Here is a 24,593-nt window from a genome sequence, read left to right on the forward strand (position 1 = left end):
TGTCTTTGGCTGAAAGAAGAAAGTCATATACACCTAGGATGGCTTGAGGGTGAGTAAATTATGGGATTTTTGGGTGAACTAACCCTTTAAAGGGGTATTGACATGCCTTTATTTTTATATATATATAATATATAATATATTTTATATCAGATTAAAGGCATATTCTGGGTTAAATACAAGTTAAGATCAATCAACAGCAGTTGTGGCATAATTTTGATTACCACTAAAATTCATATTGACTTGTTTCTCCTTCTTTTTTAAACAGAAAAAAATTGGGTTACAGTGAGACACTTACAATGGTGAATGGAGCTAATCTGTAAACATTAAAAAAGTATAGCCACAAGACATAAATAATATGCATGTTAACATAATTTTAGTGTTATTAAAAAAAATATATATAAAAAAAAGTTAAAGCCAATTTTTCAAATTCATTGCAAAGACCATAAACTCTTAAATCCTTAAACGACAGTAAAACTTTGATTTAAGCAACTTTACAGCTTAACACCAGTTTAAACAGAAGAATTAATGTAAGTGCTTTTATAAAATTATAAACTTAACATTTCTGCCTTTACACCCTCAAAAAATTGGTCCCAGATACTTCCATTGTATTTTAATAAAAAAATAAAAAAATTCAGAAAGGAGGAGCAATTTGACATTTTTTTTATGGTAATCAACATTATGCCACAATTGCTGTCAATTAAACTTACATGTATTGAACCAGGAATATACCTTTAATTGAATATTAGACTGCATGTAAATTCAAAGAGAGATAAGATTGTTGAAACAACGATATTGTAAACATCTTCAAATTATTACTAAAACAGCAGTCAGATCTCCCTTGTAAAATAAATCTAGCACCAATCTGGCTACTTTCGTCTCCAGTCGTCCTCACCTTTTAACGCAGACATTATATTTTATTTTGGTTTTGATAAATCCTCCTGTACTGCTCCCATCTGTAAACTTACAGTAAGCTAAATGTATCCTATAGAGTCAAAGGCAGCACAGCGCATTTTTCACCTTATCGCTAATGGCCATCCCATCCACTTTTATCCGAAGAGCACTCGAGCTAGGTGCAACGAGTTCACCCGTCCCTCTGTGACAGAAAATACTGCACTGATGTCAATTCCGTGTTCAAGATTTCCACATACTAATGTTGTTACCTAATAATGACCAGTTTCCAACAATCTGTATCTAAAACTAATAACAGACTTACCTGAAGGATTTAAGGTTTTTAAAACTCATCTAGAAACGTGGGAGGTGATTTCATATTACTGTTAGATCAGATCAGCCAAAATAGAAGGTTATAAATGGAACAATCAGATGTTGAGCTACACAATTTAATATGAGCAAATTATGTTTTTTATAGAGATTTCTTATAACAATGTAATAAGTCACATTCATATTCAATTACCTTGGTTTAACCAGTCTTTAGATATTTTTTTAGATTGTAAATTTTATTTTGTTTGCTTGTTTTTATTATTCTTTGTTTCTTATTATATTTACTCTTAAACCCCCAATTTCTACTCGCTTCCTCCTTTTTCCCCTGGTTACCTCCTCTTTACTCAGTACTGTCAGGCCTGGTGAACTGGGCTCTAGATTTAACAGCCTCTGCTCAACTGACGTTATTCTTACAGCTGCTGAGAAAGAAACCTATGAAAATTTAATTGCAAAAAAGCTGCAGTACATACTGGGGCTTTCAAAGCTCTCAGACATGCAGAGAGAGAGGCGGAAGAAAAAGAAGTGGGGCAGATCAAGGGAGACAGAAAAGGGACAAGGAGGAAGACTATGGCATAGAAGAGCCATGACGACATAGGAGTGGCAAAACAAACAAAATATTATCTGAAGATATCTGGAGCTTCAGGATGCTTAAATTTATTGTAAATTATGCTATTTTAATATATCTTGCATAGAGCTGTCATGAGTGAGACATTTTGTCTGATGGTAGTCATACAAATAATTGTGGTTTTCAATTTAATTGTCTATTTTGTCGTGTAATACACATTCACCTTACAGGAATACTTCACTTAAAAATGACAATTCTGTCATCCTTTACTTACCTCATCATTTATGTTGTTCCAAATCCATATAACTAATTTCTTCCATGGAACACAAAAGTAGATCTTAGTCAAAACTTTAGCCTCAGTCACCATTCAGTTGGAACAACATGAGGGTGAAATAATTATGACAAAGTATGTGATTACTGCAGAGCTAGTCAACTGGCGGCCCAAAAATCCTCTATGTCAGGCCCTCTGACTGATTTTTGATAAAATTGCCTCACCATCTGAAATATCAGAGCGCTCTCTGTGCAAAACTCAGTGTTCTCAGGTGCGAGCCTCAGCAATCAATGGTGAGTTTAACCAGAGACTTATTAGCAGAGACGGGCCACTTCTTCACTTAAAATGAATGGGAGAAATTGGAACACCCAACCAAGAAGCTCTAGCACCCAACCGTCAACAGATGTTGAAAGAAAGTCCCTCCTTACAGGTAAAAGAGCCAATAACCTTTTAGATACAGACATCACCTGTCAATCATCTCGAGAACGTGCATGCATATTAGCTATACAAGCCAGGAAAACTGCATTTTATGGTAATCTGAGGTAACGTAGCACAATTTATGATACAAGCGTTGTCAGATTTACTGCTGATTTAAAATATGTACTTTGACCGTAATCTTGACCAACTGTTTTTGAGCTTTTGGTGTTCCCCCATTCAAGTAAATAGGAGCTGCACTGCCATGACTGGAAATAGCCTCCCTGGTGCGTTGCAAAGATGGCCACCAGTGGAATGACTTGCTAGAAACAATTTGGTTTAACAGGGCTTATTGGCATGTGCAACAGCATTCAGTTGTCCAGACCGGAGCGCGCATTTAAACTTTTCCGGCCGTTTAGTTACACTGCTTTGCCAATGTGGATCGCACCATTTAAGTGAGCATTTGATTGTGTATTTTTCAATCAAATGTATTTATATATATATATATATATATTGCTTAGTTGTGTGAACTTGTGTCAGATATACAGATGAAAAGAAAAGATCACAGCAGTTATTACAGAAATGTTGTCAGCACATACTGTTTGCACATCTTGAGCAACAAAAGAGAAATCAATTATGAAAACTGAACGTTCAACAGAAATGTGCTGGTTTGCTTTATTCACTATTCTTCAAGTGTCAAATGGCCATGTCACATTAGTTCAGGGTCTGTAGCGCTCGTAAAAACGGTGATATTGTGAAACTAAACTTGCAAATGTCCTGAATATATTTGGTTCTATAAAGCTGTGAGTCTGCCCTCTCAATCACGAACAGCACCAATTTCTTCTTCTTTTGCCAATAATCAGTAAACATGATATTTCTATATGACCATTGTTTTCATATGTGGGTTGATTTTGTGAGAGGGCTTTAGCAGGGCGGTTTCAAAGTGAAGTTGATCATACATTATTTGTTAGTTAAGAGTATAGCCATGCTTATTTTTCAACCAGATCCTATGAAGGAGTTTATGTCCAGACCTTAAAAAATTATAATTCATTATTTTAATATGAATAAATGCACTGTATTAAATGTGTTTTTTTTAAGTAACGTGTTACTTGCAATGAAAGTGTTAGCTAAGTAAAAAATACATTAATCTGGATAATCTGGCCCTCACAAGAAAGTAGTTAAACCGCCCTGGAATACTGTATATGATTGGAATTTAAAATCCCATGATTGCAGTTATCTCAAATAATCATGATTATATTGAATAATTGTGATCAGGTAATTGTGGGTATAAGCATGACAAGCCTAATCTTTAAAATTAAACAGAAGTGTGATGGACACCTAAACAAATCTGCATAGAAGTTAACATCAACTCCTTTTGTAGTCTGGGCTCCTTGTAAAGGAATCAGTATTTTTGAACAAATCTTGTAAGTGAACAAATGGTTTAATCTGCTGAAATGTTCACTGAACGAATCAGTGAACGACTCTGAACAAATCTTTTTTGTGAATGTATTTGAAAGCTTTGAGTCACTAGGATGAATCAAAATTGCCAACACTAATAGACACAAATTTGCCCATTATATATCTTGACACCATTGGAAAGAGTTAATTGGAGAGTCTTGGGATGACAGATGCAAAGAAAACCAGATCTACAAACTGAACTCTCAGGATGAGAGAGAGAGATGTTTGGATGTCTGTGTTATGGTACTGACAGAACTGTTTTATGTTGTTACAGAGCAATGATGCTTCAGGTAGTGCATGGAACTGGATGTACTTCATCCCCCTCATCATCATCGGCTCCTTCTTCATGCTCAATCTTGTGTTAGGTGTGCTGTCAGGGTAAGGAGCATCTCTCATGAAATGTGTCTCTGTGAGCTGTTTTCTCAAATTAAGCTCTAGTGTCTTACCTTTTATCAGGCATACACTTTTGGTACAGCTTCTACTTAGTTCACTTTGCTGTTTGTGCTATATTGTTTATTACAGTTTTGTGGAATATTTGTGGATTTTGGAAGATTTTGGGAATGCCACTTGGGGAAATTATGAGTTAATAACACACAATGTTTCAAAGCAGCTTTATAGAAAGTTGTGCCTTAATGTCTTAATGTCCCCAGTGAGCAAGCCAAAGGTGGCTGTTGTGGGGGAAAAACTCCATAAGCTGTTACTTAGTGGAGAGAAAAAACTTTGAGAGCAATAGTGTCTGCTGGGGGAGCCCATCCACCTCTGGCTTTACAATACATTTACATATGCCTACGTGTGTGTAATACAAGTCATGTGTTCATTGTAAATACAATTATGTAAATTTGTAATATGTAAGTAAGGTAATGTTTAAAACTGTAAGGATTATAATTAGGAGTCTTTGAAGTCCATCCAAAATTGACTGCAGGGATAAAGGCAGTTTTCAGTGGAGTGTCCTTTGCTGTCTAGCTATTATAGGGTCTCGTTGGCATCGTTTTGTTGATGACTACTTCTGCTAATCAGTCAAGCAGGCACAGTTATCATCTGATTCTGGTAATCTCAAAATGGCCAAATATTGTCCATTATAGAGTATCTGTCGTGTCGTGTGTCACTAGTGTGTATGTGCAATTTTTGTTTATCTGCCTCATGCTAATGTCTATTTGTATGCATGTGTTTTTGTGTGTGATACAGAGAGTTTGCCAAAGAGAGAGAGCGTGTGGAGAACAGGAGTGAGTTTCTAAAGTTAAGACGTCAACAGCAGATAGAGAGAGAGCTGAATGGATATCTGGAGTGGATCTGCAAAGCAGGTAAATGTCGTAGAAAGAGCCATGGAATACTCTGCTACAGCCATGAACACAGACTACAATATATGTTTTGGCTTGTCTCTATTAATAATGTTTTACACATTAATGTGTTGCATTACTGTTTATGCTTTAATTCACTATTTATTTATCTAAGACAGTGTTGGCTGTAATCTGATTACAAAATAATAATTTACAGTAATCTAAATTCTTTTTAGTTGTGTAAAAGTAGTGTAATGCTTACATTCTTGTAATCAGATTACAGTTACTAACATTCAATTAAGGTAACTGGTGGTGGTGTAGTGGGCTAAAGCACATAACTGTTAATCAGAAGGTCACAGGTTCGAGCCCCACAGCCACAACCATTGTGTCCTTGAGCAAGACACTTAACTCCAGGTTGCTCTGGGGGGGTTGTTCCTGTAATAAGTGCACTGTAAGTCGCTTTTGATAAAAGCATCTGCCAAATGCGTAAATGTAAATGTAATTACTTTTATGTACATTTCTTGGGTTACGCATTTCTAAAATGATATTATTTAGGTATAATACATTTAAAATAAATATGTATATGTTTATATGTCCATCTGTTGTGTTATTGTGTGTACAACAATGGAGGAATTATAGCCATTATTTTTTATCTAAGATAAGTTACTATTATATTAATGTTTAACAGGTCTTTTTAATGTACATCCAAATAGTTGGAAATATCATGAAACTTTGGTTCATATATATTCATAATCATACAATATGTACAATATGTATTTTCATGACACCTGTACATCACTGAAATCTTTCATTATGTATAGAAGAAGTGATTCTGGCTGATGAGGACAATGACCCAGATGACCGGATGCCCTTTGACGGTATTTACATGAACTCTTCCATCCTTCCTTCCTGTTCACCCCCCTCTCTTACCTTCTTTATTCCCTCACTGGGACTAGGTGTTGATTTCCCATTGTGTAGGAAGTGAGATATCAATAGCATGTTGGCTTTGCTGAAGGGGAGATATTGTATACTTCATGTCCATGATCACAGTTAATGTAATGTACGTAAGCACATTTACTAGGTCCCTCAATTTGTAGTTTACATGCAGAGGCATGATTTCTTTTCTTCATAGTTTTCTATGACCTATATTGTCATAATAGGAAACTACATAATACATAATAGATAACTCTGAACACTGTTAAATGTCAAAATGTTACATTTTTGCCTTTAAGAGTTATTTGTATTTGATCAAACCCTTAAAATTACCACCATTGTTGTAAGCTAGCATAGTCAGTTTGATACTGTAATATTAGATTAGAGGTAGACCGTTATATCAGTTTTATAATAATAATAATACATAGGCAAAAAAATATGATTTAGTAAATATTAAATATAGAGCATTGTAATGGAGTCAAGTCTCTGTAATTTCAAAATAAGAGTCCTAATGTGTTTCAAGCAAGTGTTAAAAGTCCCACGTTATGCACCCAATCTTTTCTGATTATTGTTGAGATTTGGTTGAAAAATAAACTACATCTGGGATTTTATTTATTTTGGATTCTGGCCTCAGTGTCTGCTGTTTTTTTTTTTTACATTTTATGAATCAATTTGAAAAAACTATCGGCCGATTAATTGGTTTAATTGTATAATTTCCACCACCTTAGTAATGGGGATCGGCAAAATCCACTATCGGTCGACCTCTATATTAGATCATATTTTTGAATAGTAGTTTTAAATATTGACAGTTAATTTAGTTGCTAACACATGAAGCATATTTTTGTATGTTACTGACAAATCATTTTTGCTTTGTAGTTGTCTATCTGTAAATGTTTCTTTTCTCTATTGTGTTGATCTATTTATCTGTATTTATGTCTATGTTTTGAGTTTGTGTCTATCAAAAGAACTGTGAATATGTTAGGTTACAGTTACTGATTAAGTCATTGTTGTATATAACACACAGGATCAAGGAGGAGGCCCACCATCAAGAAGAGTAAAACAGAACTGCTCGACGCGGAGGATGGAGATGGAGACATAGGTGTGCATGAGAGTCAAACACAAAAGCAGAAACACAGACACCTACACACTTACAGTATAATGGGTGGTGTGGCATAGTGGTTAAAAATCTGAGCTGGTAAAACGAAAGGTTTTACTGTAGGTTCAAACCCTTCCAGGGTGCTCAATGGGCCTACACTCCTTAAAAAAAAAAAAGTTATTACCATAAAAATATAAAATGAAAAAAGCAAAGTAGGTTTTTTGGACACAAATATGATGGTTATGCAATATTATTCTTTGAAGTCCAAGACCATTTAAATGCTATTCTATATTAATTATATTAAATTAGGGTATTACCAACTGATATCATCACTGAAGTATTGTTCTGCCACAGTTCTTTTTTAGCCAGGGAACATTGTGCCATTGAGCAGGGGAACCTTTTCTAACAAGTGTACTGTAAGACACTTTGGATAAAATGTTCTCCTTAAAAAACAGTGACTTACCTACAGTATACACATATTTAGATGCCCTGTCATACAGCACTTTTCTATTTTCCTTTAATGTTAATAAGTCATTCTGTCTTTGTGTGTGTGCTTGTGTGTGTGTGTGTGTGTGTGTGTGTGTGTGTGTGTGTGTGTGTGTGTGTGTGTGTGTGTGTGTGTGTGTGTGTGAGTGTGTATTTATCACTTTGTGGGGACCAAATGTCCCCATAAGGATAGTAAAACCCGAAATTTTTGACCTTGTGGGGACATTTTGTCGGTCCCCATGAGGAAAACAGCTTATAAATCATACTAAATGATGTTTTTTGAAAATGTAAAAATGCAGAAAGTTTTCTGTGAGGGTTAGGTTTAGGGGTAGGGTTAGGTTTAGGGGATAGAATATAAAGTTTGTACAGTATAAAAACCATTATGTCTATGGAAAGTCCCCATAAAACATGGAAACACAACGTGTGTGTGTGTGTGTGTGTGTGTGTGTGTGTGTGTGTGTGTGTGTGTGTGTGTGTGTGTGTGTGTGTGTGTGTCTTTTCTTTTGTTTTGTTTTTGCTTCTTGGCTTATCTGCTGCCTTTTTGTTTGTCAGGTTCTCCATTTGCACGGGGCAGTCTGAAGAGCTCGAAGATAGAGGGCTCTTCCTTCCATAAAAAGGAACGTCGACTGAGATTCTTTATCAGGCACATAGTGAAGACGCAGACCTTCTACTGGTCAGTGCTGTGTCTTGTGGGACTGAACACACTGTGTGTGGCTTCTGTGCACTACAACCAGCCTGACCGGCTCTCTGACTTCCTCTGTAAGTCTGTCCATATCTCTTCGTTTACTCATCACTATCCATTTTCCCCTTCATTTAGTTTGAATTCATTCTCTGTACTCTAAAAATAAACAGATATGTTTAAGTTACAACCATGTTCAATAACCAAAGTGGCTCCCTTATATTTTCAGAACACACAACCAAATTTGTGAGTGACTTCGGTTAACTTGTGCTGTGTGAACAGAAATTGAGTAAACTAGTAGTCTGTCACATCATGCAATAGCCACTTAAATCTGCCACAAGCTTGTCTCACAATATAAGATGTCTCAGGATGTTGAGATATAAGCTGTGTGCCATCTGAAGTTTTTAGATCAAGTCGCTGTCTATCTTTGCACTGAAGCTGCTCTCATAATTTTGGGGACTGGGCATGACCCAAATGTTGTGCTCCACAGTAAATAAAAATGTTTGCCATTGGAGGTGTAAGCTGATGTATAAACAGGACAATTCAATAGCCACATGTGGTTAAATATGATTGTCATTCTCAAACACAAACTGTGAGAACGTAGCATCTGTTCCTCTTCTTTTATCAGTCTTTATTCCTATTCTGTCAAGTAAGCCTCAATGATTTAAATCTTCGGCAAATTTATACTTACTGGGTGAAGAGGTTTCTTTTAGACAATAATTATGACTAAATGCACTGATCTTTTTTTTCTGCTAAGATGTTTGTTTTTTGAGATTTTATCGCTGAAATTTTTGACCCAGAACTTATCTAATGGAGTGTTGATGATTAGTTAAAATGAATTGTTGGTGTTGTTTGGATGTGATGTTCTTTCTTTATTTTCCTCAACAAGCTAGTTTTAAAACAATGCTGTGCATAGTGTAAACGCAGGCTTTGTTTCAAGAGAAAAAAGTTTGACTTCTTCCATTGTAAAAAATTCTGTCTCCTTCACTCTCTCTGTCTTTTCAACACACTCTTTCACCTCTCTCCTCCATCCAGACTTTGCTGAGTTCATCTTCCTGGGGATCTTTATGTCAGAGATGTGTATTAAGATGTATGGTCTGGGGACAAGGCCTTACTTTCACTCCTCCTTCAACTGTTTTGACTGCATTGTAAGTTTTTCTAGTCTCTTCTTCTTCTTCTTCTTCTTCTTCTTCTTCTTCTTCTTCTTCTTCTTCTTCTTCTTCTTCTTCTATCCAATCAAACCAGTTTTAGGGAAACACAAGCAATATACTGCTGGTTTTTGTTTTGTTTTTTAGATCTTGAAGTTGATACTGTTGTTACTAAAATTCGGTATAATGCACAATTCACTGCCAAGCAAGTGTGTCAGTGTTTAGGATTTTGTTTTGTGGCTAATTGTTATTTAATAAGCTTTAAATGTATGTTTTTATTTTTTATTTGTGTGTGTGTGTGTGTGTGTGGGGGGCAGGTCATCTGTGGCAGCATTTTCGAGGTGCTTTGGGCTATGATCCAGCCAGGAACCTCTTTTGGGATCAGTGTGTTACGAGCTCTCAGGTTACTGAGGATCTTCAAAGTGACCAAGTGAGTCTCGAGTTTGACGCCTGTCTCTCTGTTTCATTTTGTGTCCATTAGAGTTTCCTTTCCACCCTCCAAGCTTTCTCAAGAACGACTTAACATCTACATTTTATACTCTTCCATCTCTCTCTTTCCCTTTATCAGGTATTGGGCGTCTCTAAGGAACTTGGTGGTGTCTTTGTTGAATTCCATGAAGTCTATCATCAGTTTACTCTTTCTCCTTTTCCTCTTCATCGTGGTCTTCGCTTTGCTCGGCATGCAGCTGTTTGGGGGACAGTCAGTACAACACTAAAACTCCTCAATTCAACTGCAAACATAACTTTTGTTCGACAGGATTCCCATGGTCATGGAAATCTGGATATATCAGGGAATTTTTAAATTGTGAATTCCAGGCTTGGAAAAGTCATGGAAATTAGTCAGATCTTGAAAAGTCTTGAAATGTTCTATGTTGAATATATATATATATATATATATATATATATATATATATATATATATATATATATATATATATATATATATAAAATCTAGTTTTGCACTGCTCTGAAATAATATATCAGCTAGATATATGTTAATACTTTCCTATAAACCAGCATGATAACGTCAGTTAGTCTGTTGAAATTAGAGCCATTTATTGGAGCCATTTTTGCACTAATAGTAAAATAAGTATCCAACAAGTATCCAGTACTTAATATACAGTACACTTATAAGTATAATCATTTTAATGGATTCATTCAGAAGATAATTACCTGAAATACAAATGGAAATCTGCCGTGTTGATTTTTTTTTTATTCTTATCCAGTAATCATGAATGACTGAAAAGGCCATGAATGGAAACGTCAGTTCATTGGTCAAGAATTATGGGACCCCTGACTCTAGTCATATACCAGTTTTAAGTTTTAAGGCTCTTGCTGTCTTGAGACTTGAAACTGTCATGAGACTCTTGCTCTCTTGCTCATATCAGCTGCTTAGAGATCTCATAGTAATTATATTTTGATAATATAACAGTAATCTTTCTCTTCAGGTTTAATTTTGAAACTGGCACACCACCAACCAACTTTGATACCTTTCCTGCAGCAATAATGACTGTGTTTCAGGTGAGCAAAAGTGCTTGTCAGTCAATGTGTGATTGTTATGTGAGCTTTCCATGACTTTGTGACTAAAGCGGTGTCTCTGTGTCTCAGATCCTGACAGGTGAAGACTGGAACATGGTCATGTATGATGGGATTGAATCTCAGGGCGGAGTCAAAAAGGGCATGGTCTTCTCTGTCTTCTTCATTGTTCTTACACTCTTCGGCAACTGTATCCAAACACAAAACAATGCATGCTGATTCACTGTTTACACAATTTTTAAATGTTCATGTGCAAATAAACCAGTGTGGCCTAAACATGACTTTTCTTAACCCTCTGCGATCAGACACATTGCTCAATGTGTTCTTGGCTATCGCAGTGGACAATCTGGCCAATGCACAAGAGCTCACTAAGGTAAACGCACAAACAAGCACACAAACAAACAGCTCCCATTTGTGATGCATGTTTCCTCCCATTTTGTCTCTCATGTTCTAATTTAATAATTCTAATGTTCTTATTGTATTGTTTTGTTTTGCATTGTATACTCTGTTTAAACACTCTCAATTACCATAATTCTTTCACTCTCTCTGTCTGTCAGACTGTTCATCCAACCAACTCCCTCATACCAGCATGCATTGGTTTTTAACATCCTCTTTCTCTCAATATATAGGATGAACAGGAGGAAGAGCAGGCAGCCAATAAAAAAATGGCCCTCCAGAAGGCCAAGGAAGTAGCAGAGGTCAGCCCACTCTCTGCAACCAACCTCTCCATTGCAGCGTGAGTATCTCTCTCTCTCTCACACACACATACACACACACACATTCTCTCTCTCTCCATATTTCTGTCTCTCCTTCTATAACATTTTCTCTACCACAATTCCCCTGTCTACCTTTTTATGTTCATTTTCATGTCTTCAGATTTGTATAAGTCTTTAATGAGCCACCTATACGCATACACTTCAATCAAAGATTTCTGACATTTGTTCTTCTTTAGTTACGTTAAGGACAACTGCTTATGTTACTCTCATAGAAAGCTATAGAAGATTCAGATGGCTGCTATTTTTCTCAAAGGTTTATATAACAGTGAGCATCTAAATGCATCTTACACATATACACATATTCTCTTTGCATGAAGTCATGAAATGTGTGTTCCAGGCTCAAATATTTGTAGCATATCCGTGTGGAACCAAAACCTCCCAAATACCATCTGTAATTGTCTGTAAATGTTCACAGTTGTAGCAAAGGTGACCCATGGTCTCAAACTGGAGATTAAATCACATTTAAGTGCTTATCATTTTGGAGCAGGTGTACTTTTTAGCTCTTTTTCCTGTTATGTTTGTGCCTTACACTTCAAAATTTGTGCTTCTCTGTGTGTTCAACTATTTACAAGTTTATCTGTGATCTTCACTGTTCTACACACACAATCCTGCTGAACACAACTACCCCTGCTTAAAACCAGTGTAAAGAGAACTAGCGGGTTAGGCTGGTCTGGTTTACTGGTTTTAGCGGGATTTGGGGAACTTGTTATCTGATCAGGGGTGCGTTTCCCTTACAACAACGAAACTCAATGTTTAACCACCATGGTTTGATTTTTGGTTGGAGAATTTAACTAGCTATTCACAACTGTTTCCCGAAACTCTAGAAATGTCGCACATCCATCGTTCGAACCACGTTGGTTCAACAACATAGAGCTGTCATTAATGACGTTACACAGGGGCTGGAGTAATAACTTCCACGAATATATAAATGCTAATTTACATGTACACCAGAAAGCCATTTTAATCCAAGAAAGCTGCTGAAGAAAGGAAAGCTGCATGCACTGTTTAGATATGCTGCCATAGACGGGTTTCCCTCTACATCAAACTTTGGGGTTTCCCCGACGCACTTGAGCACATACACATGTGCACACTTTTCAGAAACATAAACACCACTAATGCATTAACATAAACGCATAAATGCCATGTTCTCCTTCAGAAACCATGTGTGATAAAGTTTTTTCTCTTAACAGCCTTTAATTCACTTAAATGACTACATTCTTGTTTACGTGGTTTTTCAGAATGCTGCTTTCTGCAAAACCCCAGAATAAATCATTTCCTTAAATGCATGTAAACATGGCCAAAGTGTTGACAGAATAAAAGATAAATACAGAATAAAAGATATAGAAGCCTCAGCAAAGTCCACACATCAAACTAACAAGGAACTATGCTTCTGACCACAGGTTAAGAGCTGTAGTTGTAACCACACAACTTTACAATACTGTTTGTTTCAGATTCAGATGGCTGCTATTTTTCTCAACGGTTTATATAACAGTGAGCATCTAAATGCATCTTACACATATACTTACGCAAAATGTATATACACTTTGCGATGCTGTTTGCGAATGTTCATTGGAACTACGGTTTGGTTGAACACCAAATTGTTGAATTATGTTGGTAACGATGGAACGTGTGACCATAGTCAGCAAACAATGCTTTTGGGAAACGCACCCCAGGCTGGGAAACCAGCTTAACAAGCTAACACCAGCAAACCATCTTAGGCTGGTTTAAGATGGGGGTCATTAGGGAAATTACACATATGGAAGATGATTCAAGTTTCTCAAAGGTATCTGTGAGAAAGAGGAGACTGAGAATGAGAGAAAATCAAGAGATAATGTGTGTAAATGTGTAAAAGAAAGAAAGAAATTAAGAAATTTTTGTGAACGAGGTATAAGGGCAGAGAGAAACTCTTATGTTCCATATTTCTCACATGCTGTTTTCCTCCTCAGTGTGACAGTAAACTCTGAGCGTCTCGATGCAACAGAACACTTTCTCGACTGGTATTTACTCATTTATACTCTTTGTGTTCTTTTTAAGCGCCTCTCTGTTTGCCCCACACCTCCTACTCTTCTCCCATCAGCCTTTTCGACATGTGCATTATCTGTGCTGCTCCCTGCTCTGTTCTCCAATTGCGCTGGGTGGGATCGTCTTGCTCTCTCTCCTCCTCTCTTCCTCTCTTGCTCTTCATCCTGCTACTCATCTCCTGCTCTTCTCCTCTTATCTCCTTGACTTTCACTCTTTCACATGCTTTGCTCCAAGGGTTGGGCGCCTGTGATGTGTTCACTCCCAGATCTATTATAGTTATTGTCTTTCTCTCTGGAGTGTCTGTGTGTGTGCGTGTGTGTGTGCGTGTGTGTGTGCGTGCGTGTGCGTGTGCGTGTGCATGTGTGTGTGCGTGTGCGTGTGTGTGTGTGTGTGTGTGTGCTCGTTTGTGTGTGCGTGTGTGTGTGTGCGTGCGTGCATGTGTGCGTGTGTGTGTGTGTAGGTGTGTGCGTGTGTGTGTGTGTGTGTGTGTGCATGTGTGTGTGCGTGCGTGCAAGTTTTACCCAAGTGGTGCAGTCATTCTCTTTAACAAATGGTAGCTGGTAGCTTGTAGGTGGGTATTTTCAGCCTGCGGTAGCATCAGCAAACTCACTTTTTCGCTCTTGAAGATTAAAGTCTCAAATATACAGTAAATCTGTCTCTCTATCTCCTCTGCAGTAAGGAGCAACAGAAGAACAATAAAGGTTGTAAGTCAGTATGGGAACAGCGCACCCATGAGTTGAGAAGACAGACCCTGATGAACAGCAGAGAGGCTCTTTACAATGAATTGGATCCTGAAGAACGTTGGAAGGTAAGCAAAAGAAATTAGATGGAAGGGAAAGTTGTTTGGTGAATGAGGACAGGCTGGTCTCCATACACTACATGGCCAAAAGTACAATATAGCCAAATGAGGGCATGCTAGTGCGTGCCAGGACCAGTTACGTTTCCACTGGCACTTCCGAGGCTTCATCGTGCCTCCTCTGGGCTTTCTCGGGGCCAATGGCCTTTGGTCCACCGACTACCCTTGGGCCAAACAAGGCCAGCTGGGGATTGAGGCAGATTCAGTGTTAAAAGCGGAGTTTTGTTGAACTTGTCAGGATTAGTATCCAGTGAACAACGGTACAGGTTCGGGAAAAAAATGTAATAAAGGCAGGCACAGTGCAAATGCATTAAAATGCACAGTGGACAAAGCAGTGCCCAAAGAAATTACTTTCCACGGTTCAGTGAACTTTCATTATATGGTGTGTTTGGACACTGTCCCGCTGTTAATGGAGAGACAACTCGGGACATTATGGCATTTAGAATCGTTGAGTTTTTAATCACTAATTTATCTATCTAGCTAGCTAATGTTGACAGTTGATATAAACTTGATATTCTAGATAACAACATGATACCTCTGCTTGAGCTTCGCTCTTGCTAGTGAAATGGGCAGGTTGTGTGATTTTGGCACCAGGGCGCTGTATTAAGGGCGGGTTTTAGAGCAGAGCTGCAGGGCTATTGGCCAAATGGTGGGAATGTAGATTGATTTTGGCCTTGCGCCTCAAGATCTGAGGCTATTGCCCCCGGCTGGCCATTTGATAGCCCTGGTTTGCACTGGCCTGATAGTGGAAAAGCAGCTAGTGTGGACAACTCCTTTCAGCTAGTTGCATAAAATCAAGCATACAGCAATGCATGTCTTTAGACAATAATTTTTAATAGAATGGAACCCTTTTATGTTCCAGCATGACGATGCCCTTTTGCACAACGCAAGGTCCATAAAATGGTTTACTGAGTTTGGCGTGGAAGAAATTGACCGACCTGCTCAAAGTCCAGACCTAAACCTCCTTGAAAATCTTTGAGATAAACTGGAAGTGCTTGACCTCACTGATGCTCTTGAATGGGAGCAAATCCCTGAAGCCATCCATGTTCTAACATCTAGTGGAATGCTTTCCGAAAAGAATGGAATCTGTTAAAGCAGCAAAGGGTTGTCCAACTACATATGCCATGTCAACAGTTTTGAAATGAAATGTTCAATGTTCAATTTTGTCCATATAGTGTATTTTTAAGATGATTTTGTGATATATTCTTGCACTACTTCCCCTCTTTCTATATCCATCTCTATCCAACCATTTCATACTTTCTTGCTTTATTTCACCTTTCACCCTGTTTGCCACCATCTTCTCTCAATCATCTTTCCTCTCTTAACTAGATGTCTGTCAATATGTTTTTCTGTTCTGACTTTCCAGGTCTCATTCTCTCGTCACATCCGTCCCGATATGAAGACACACCTGGACCGCCCACTGGTCGTGGATCCTCAAGAGAACCGGAACAACAACACCAACAAAATCCGGCCGGGTGAGGGTCAACCCCAGCGCACTCATCAGCTCCTGCACAAACAGCCAAACTTCAATGACGGGGAGAGCGGAGGAGGAGGTGGAGGGTCTGGGCCCTGGCCGCCATTGGAAAGAGGGGACTCAACAGGGTCTCGTCGGAGTCTGTTGGGTTCTGACAGCCGGCAGCAGGAGGACAAAGTTAGAGAATCCCACCACAGACATCAGCACTGCAGCCAGGCTCATCAACACCGCAAACACCCAGAGGAGGAGGGAGAGGGCGGAGGGAGGAAACATAGAAGCAAGGGCAGAGAAAGAGGACCTGAGCTTGAGCATGCAGATGGAGGAGAGCGTAAACACAGACGTCATCGCCATGACTGCGATGGACGAAAAGATAGAGTGGAAAGGGTGCGACACCGCACCAGGAAGTGAGTTCCACTGGAATTAATCTCTGGAAATGTTTTTAAAATGTTTCTTCAAATGGGTGAATTCCGTAAATAGTTGCACCTCTTTTGTTTGTGGTATTTCAGCACAAAAAACTGCTTGCTCACCATTTTGTCATTAATTACTCACCTTAATGTCACTCCAAACTTTCTTCACACATCTTTTTATAGATAAGGAAAGTGAATAGTGATTTCAGGCTGTCAAGCTCAATAAAGGTTTGACTATTTACACACTATTGTCCAAGTTTTTAAAGTCATATGATCACTGTAAAGCAGTCAATGGAAAGGAGGAGGCGAGAACAGGCTTGTCAATATAAATAATATTTTAATGATAAACTTAAAGACAAAACACACACACAATGACGGACATGTCCGTAAACTATCTCTCTCTCCCGCACAATCCTCTGCAGTCGGCCTTTATCCCTCTCGGAGGCTTGATTAGCCTGTTAAGGGACCGGGTGTGTATGATCACGACCCAGCCCCGCCCTCCGCCCTGCCACAGTCACTTCATATGATGAACTGGCAGAAATTGAAGCTGTAATACACTCTTAGATGAGCTCCTCAAAATTGTTATCAACTCCTGTATACGTATAGCACCCAAATCAAATATGGTGACACATAAATAACATCAAACCTCATTGGTTCTTGAGCATCATGTGAACAAACTTTTACTTGATTTGCATAATGCCTTTGATGATTCAGGTGCTAAAACAATGCAGACAGCATGTGTAAAAAACAATGCTATAAGAAGGTGTGATTCGTGGTGAATTCCCCACAGATTATTCTTAAAAAAAAACAGTTTGAAACTTGATTTAATTTCTTTCTCTTCTCTCTTCAGGGGTGGTCATGGGAGTGGCCCCACTCTATCTACGACCCGCCCCATTCAGAAGACTCTGTCCAGACAGAACAGTCAATACAGTGAGGACCTGGACAATGCAATGAACAACAACAAGCTCGCCACCCAACCGCCTAGTAACTCCACCCCACATGATAGTCTGCTCAACATGACTAATAGTGCCTACACTGCCGGCCTAGCACACACTAGCAGTGAGAGCAGCATAATCCTTACCAACCCTTCTTCTACCACTGCTAATGTTGCCAGCACTGGTAACTTGGGCATGACACCCGATTACACTGCTGTAGACATTCCACCTATGTTCCCTTCCAGTAATGCCATCCTACAGGGTGAGAGGGCAAGAGAAGGAGAGGATATCTGTCTTTCATTAAGTACCACAGATTTTAAACTGTAGAATCTTTTTTTTTACCTTGTTGTGCCCCTTTCTTACCTCTCCACAGTCAATAAGAATGCCAACACTGAGCCCCTGCCAAAGAAAGAAGATACAAAGGATGATGATGAGGATAATAAGAATGATGGTGGTCCTAAACCAATGCCACCCTTCAGCTCAATGTTCATCCTGTCTACCACCAACCCGTGAGTACACAGTCAACTTTGTAACACCTGTCATTCAATTGCCTGCCCAAGCTATCAGAGCATGCAATATGGCTCTCTCAGTTAACAATTCAACATGAAATCAAAATTGGCCCTGTTTACATTCATAATACATGTTCCTGGCCTTATTGTGCAATAACCACCAACCACCTGGCTCCATTTTAGGATGAAAGTCCCACTTTTTGTGATCCAGTCAATTCATGATGGATAAAATCAAGTCCCGTCCTATTTTTTTTGTGGACTAACCTATTTGTAATACACTACCTGGCCAAAAATAAAGTTGCTATTTTGATTTAAATGAGCAGATACTTAAGAGCCTATGATTGGATCATTATTGCAGTGATTAATTTGTTTCAAGTTGTAAAATGTTTTTTAACCCTAACTGATGCAGTGTGTAGCTTCTCATTTCTAAAACAACCATGTCGGAAGACGTATCCCGTGGACATGGAAAAGATGTTACTGTGTTTCAGAAGACGCAAATTACTGGCCTTCATCAAGCAAAGAAAACAACTAAGGAGATTGCTAAAATCCCTGGAATTGGGTTAATATCTGTCCAATGCATTATTAAAACTTGGAAGGATAGTGGTGAACCATCAGCTTCGCAGAAGAAATGTGGTTGGAAAAAATCTTGATACAGACATGATCGTGATCGGATATCACTAAAACACTCTGTGAAGTCACATCGTAAAAAATCGACGTGACGAGAATTTACAGGATTGGGATTAAACCGCTGTGTGGCTACAAGAAAGCCACTTGTCAGTGAGACTACTTGGAAAAAACTTTTGCTAGGGAGCATAAAGATTGGACTATGGAGCAATGGAAGAAGGTCTTGTGGTCTGATGAGTCCAGATTTACCCTATTCCAAAGCAATGGGCGCATCGGGGTAAGAAGGAAACAAATGAAGTGATACACCCATCATGCATAGTGCCCATTGTACAAACCTGTGGAGGTAGTGTTATTATCTGAGGTTGTTTCAGTTGGTCAGGTCTAGTTCAGCAACATTATGCTGCAATAAAATGAAGTCAGCTGACTACCTGAATGTACTGAATGAACAGGTTATCCCATCAATGGAATTTTGCTTCCCTGACGGTATGGGCATATTCCAGGATGACAGTGCCAAGATTAATTTGGCTCAAATTATGAAAGAGTGGTTCAGGGAGCATAAGGAATCATTTTCACATATGAATTGGCCACCACAGAGTCCTGACCTTAACCCCATTGAAAGTCTTTGGGATGTGCTGGAGAAGACTTTACAGAGTGGTTTGACTCTCCTGACATCAATACAAGATCTTGGACAAAAATGTATGCAACTCTGGATGGAAATAAATGTTGTGAAACTGCATAAGGTTGTCAAAACAATGACACGATGAATGCGTGCTGTAATCAAAGCTAAATGTGGTCCAACGAAATATTAGAGAATGCAACTTTTTTTTTGGCCAGGCAGTGTATGTCCGATTATGGAAGTAAAATGGGTTGAGAGCACAATTTCATGTTGACTTTAAACAGGTCTGACTAGAATCAGTTGTTTTGCTTCTTCAATATTTATTGTAATAAACATTTAATTAAAAAAAGCTCCTTCTTTTAAGCTTTTATGAACTTGTGTGTTAAACATTTAAGGTTTCGAAGGTTATGCCACTATGTCGTGACACTCAGATATTTTGAGATGTGTATTCTGCTGGTCATTGCGATGAGCAGTATTGCCTTGGCAGCTGAAGACCCCGTCTGGCCTGATTCCCCCCGCAACAATGTGAGTCAGTCCCACATCTTAGCCCATATCAGTCTCCATTTAGGTCTTTGTGGTTCAGTCCACAATTGTCTACTGGACTAGTAGTCATTTCATCCATCCATCCATCCATCCATCCGTCTGTCCATTCAAACTCACCCAAACTGTTCATTCATTAGCCTATCCTTCCATCTATTTCTACATCTTTTAGTGATATTAATTCATCAAAATGAACTCCGTTTTCTTGCTAAGTTCTAACACTATGTTCCTCATTTTGCGCTTTCAGGTCCTACGCTACTTTGACTATGTTTTCACGGGTGTGTTCACTTTTGAGATGCTCATCAAGGTATACATTCAGTCCTCCATAGCAACCTAGGCTGTGACCACTCTTTTACATATTATTCTTATCTAGATTACGTATATATATATTATTTATTTAGTGGTGTCAGCCTTATGTTATACAGTAATCTGATGTAGTATTGTGTTTGCTTTCTTTTCAAGTTAACTTCTCAAGATAACAGTGTTTTGAAAGAAGATTGCCACAATGATTCACTTGATACAGCTGTAATAATAGAATTTAAAAATAAAACAAAAAAAGTTTCTGTTTTGTTTGTTTAAATTACCTGAATATACTTATGATCCATTTATTCTTTGATCTGCCTTTCAGATGGTGGACTTAGGTCTTGTCCTGCATCAAGGCTCATATTTTCGAGATTTATGGAATATCCTGGACTTTATAGTGGTTAGTGGTGCCCTGGTGGCGTTCGCCTTCACGTAAGTGTCATCCAGGCCCCAGTCATCTCAGCCCTCTCTCCTCCCCTGCTTTCTGCCCTGCCATGTCCTTCCCTATCTGCTCCCTTCAGGTCAAACACTTCAGTGCAGTCGGCTCAGCTCTCCACCACCCTGGAGCGCCAGCCTGCTACCCCTACAGCCCAGCTCTCTCTCTCAATCTCTCACATTTTTATTTTATTCTTCTCTCTTTTTTCTAATAGTTTTTCCTTATTTTCTTCCTCGCAAGCTTTCTCTCCCTCCCAACTCAGTTCTGTGCATTTGGCAAATCTTTGCCACCTTCCATTCCTGCTCTTGCCCCTCCTTGTCCTTCCACACATTCAGCCCCAGCTCTCCTTCTGGTGATTTCTCACGACATCTCCACACTCTGTGCCATTTCCCTGCCCTGTCCTTCCCTCCATACTCTGTGTTTTGCCCAGTGCCTACCCAGTGGGTGCACTTGGGCCCATTTCCATGAGGGTGATAACCCTGCCTGGGCACCTGTAACCCTTTAGTGCCCAGGACTCTCTGGAGCGTCTAACCACACATACCTCAGGTATTTCCACTCTCCATCTTCTGCCCAGACTACCCAGCTGTAAAATAATCAAGGGACCATTTCATACACCCTACACTTTTGTAGCATTTTACATTTTCGCTTGTAATCCACACCAATGTTAGTTCTTGCACCAAAACTAGTCATAGTTTAGTGTTACCTGATTATTTACCAGGCTGTTTTTGCTACTTTTATATTTTATGTAAATGACCCCTGTTATGATTGGCTAACCTCATCGCATGTGGAATGAGTAACAATGTTTACTCATGTCTTGCAGGTTTGCATTTGTGTCCAGTAGGGTCCACAAAATAATCCATGCTGAAATGTGCAACTCAAACTGTGAGGGTCAGACTGAAATGATCAGGGACCTTTTTAATGATAAACTTCAAACACTCATTTTTGATGATCCTCAGGTGATAGTGTCACAGGTGATACCCCATAGACAGGAACATGATTGGCATTGGCAATCAGGAATAATGGTAAATGGTTGTTTCAGGTTCTGTATCTGAGCTCAAAAGAAGCATTCAGAACACGAACAGTTATATGTCTGAGAGAGTTATTCATGTGAGAAATAAGTCAGAAAGGTATATATGTTATTATGAAACTGGAAGAAATGCATATGAACAACTTTCTTTAGATCCAGGCTCAGTAAAGCCGTGCTCTCACTACACTATATTTGGTTGGAGTTAGTTGTTGCAGACAGATTTCTGAGGTCTGTGAAAATAAAAACCTGTATCGTTGCCAAATTGGTGCTCCCTATGCTCAGCAATTCTCATTCTGTATAAGCAGTTTAGCAATGTGATCTGAGCCAGTCTTGAGCTGTCACAGACGCTGTGACATTTTCAAGCATGTTTGATATTTTCACCACATAATCTTGTAGACAACATTGAACTGCTCAAGCCAATCACATCTTATCATAAATCATTCAACAGGAATGGAAAGCAACAAATTTGATCATTGTGTTTTTTGTTGTGAACTAACATGAATTCATTTTTAACAAATAAATAAATGGTCTGAGCACTATTCTTGACATTGTGCTGATTTATTTACCTCCAACTTTTTTTCCAAAACAGGCACAGACAGCCTGCACGCATCTTCCAAATCATTATTTCTGCAATATTTTCTTTTTTCACGTTTTCTTGTTTTCCAGAAAAAATCAGTAAACAGAAAACTTTTGGACAGCGAGCTAATGGTGACCCTCTAGAAAACTCCTTTGATCACTCTAATTTCTTGTGTTAAATTATGTGAGAGAACTTTTTTTTTTTCCTGCTGTTGGCCTGGAACGCCTCTTGGCCAAATATCTTGTAGTTTGTGCAGCTCGTCTTGGATCTTTTGTGTAGAATGTGCACTGCTGCGACAAGAAGACGACAGATGACAAGAAACCTTGTTGTGTAATGTGAGCAGTACAGTGATTCAGGTAGTCTGACAGTTGTGTAGTGAGAGAGCGGCTTTAGGAGCATGTGAGAGGATTCTGGGAATTGAAGCGACATGACACAAAAGCTGAAATGCAAGCATGAATGGAAGAAATATGATCCCAGATCAATAGTGTTTCTTCCTAAAATACCAGAATCTGAATGCTTAGAAATGGTAATATTATACGGTCCTGTGTATGTGTTTGTGTACATATTTCTCGGTCCCAGAACATTTTCTTTTCCACATTAAAACTCCATGCTACACTGCAAGCGAGAAGAATATTGGTTAGGAGGACAAATATAGAGCTTGCAAACTGCATTGATCATCCTTCCCAGCATGACTTTCTTAAAAAAATCCCCTTTAAGCATCTTTGTTCTTTTTAGCCTTTTGACCCCGTTGACCACTAACCCCCATATGCGCTTAATTCCTTTTACTCTAGCATGAAATAAGTTTCATATTAGGTGAATAATATAGAGGCATTAGTATATGTCTGCCTTTGCCATAGAAAACCATTCCACTCCTTCCTATCATTGCAAGATTCTCCTGTTTTCATTTCTCTCCCTCCCTTTCTCTTCACACAGCGATAGAGCGCTCCGAACGGCAGGCGCTCTGGGGTGACTGGTGCTTCCTGGGTGCGAGCATTGGAACAGTTCCCATAAATGTGCTATCTCTTCAGAGTGTGTGCCTGTGTTTTAACCTTTTACTCAATTTCAGGGAGTGACACGTAGTATCTGTGTGTATGTACAGTATCTGTGCATGCTTAATTTGTATTTATGTTTGTATGTAGTTTTTAGGGCTGTCAATTTTACATGTTTAGTACAATTAATAAAAAACATGCTAAAATAAAATAAACACATTTAATCATGTCAGACAACCACAGGCAACATACCTCAGCAAAGCACACTTATATAAAGCAGGCAGCACAAAATGAGTACAGGTCTCCTCCTACAGGTGCATTGAGGAGCTGTTCACATAGGACATATTCTTGCAATCAAAAATGGCTAGACGGAGTGCACCTAAATGAAAGTCTCATAGAATGAACGTTACTGTAACTAAATTTTTGCAAACTGAGTTTTACGTGCCGCTTTCTATGTTTTGCTGCAGTTTCCTAGTGAAATTAACACTAGAGGCGCTACAACAACTATGTGTTTTATTTACTTTATTTACTATCACATAGATCATACTATGTTATATATATATATATATATATATATATATATATATATATATATATATATATATATATATATATATAAATTATCTAACGCATCATTTGAAAAACGATAAATTTTAACACTTGGATAACAGACCCACCATCATTTAAACCCTTATTCGAACATGAATAGCTTCCGCTGTAACTCGCATGATAGAGTTTTTGACATTGGACATGAAATGAAATGACGTGGTTGTTACAATAAATGTGCTTTTAATGTTGAATTAGCAAATTACGTTTAGGTGTTGATTTAGGGTAAGGATGTGTTTTAAGGACTCTCTATTTTTTAACACTATTTGTTAAGTTTAGGTTATATATTTAGGTTAGGGAGGTAAGTTTTACTCTTTAAAACATTCATCTAATGTTTCACAAATATTCAACCTTGTCTGATTACAACATAATTTCACTCACTTTGGCACCCCCCGCTGGAAATGTCACTGGGAAACTGCAGCCAAATGTGTAATGAAGTACGTAATATTGGCTTGCAAAAATTTTGCAATTGTCATGTAAATTTCATGAGATCAGGCTGTAATTATCAGTCACATGAGATGAAGACACCATTCATATCAGTAACCTTATAAAGGCTGTTTTATTCTACATGGAAAGCGTCCCCTTATTGAGGCTGCAATGTTGGGATCACATGACCAGCCACATTTTTATTTAAATTCAATTGGGGTTTTTCACAGCAAATACTGATATATGCAATTAATTGCAATTGAATAATTAAGCTGCAAATAATGTAATTTATTCAATATTTTTTTTAATGAATTGACAGCCCTTTTTGTGTATTTGTATTTCAATTGTTTTAAGTTTTTACACTAGATTAGGTGTCCACATATAAAACA

The 24,593-nt window shown here is 38.4% G+C and overlaps 1 pseudogene; it reads left to right on the forward strand.

Annotated features, from left to right (window-relative positions):
- Nucleotides 1-24,593, forward strand: part of LOC127652866 (voltage-dependent P/Q-type calcium channel subunit alpha-1A-like) — a 120,718-nt pseudogene that overhangs the window by 38,599 nt on the left and 57,526 nt on the right.

Source organism: Xyrauchen texanus, chromosome 12 (assembly GCF_025860055.1).
Source record: "Xyrauchen texanus isolate HMW12.3.18 chromosome 12, RBS_HiC_50CHRs, whole genome shotgun sequence".
Classification (NCBI taxonomy): domain Eukaryota; kingdom Metazoa; phylum Chordata; class Actinopteri; order Cypriniformes; family Catostomidae; genus Xyrauchen; species Xyrauchen texanus.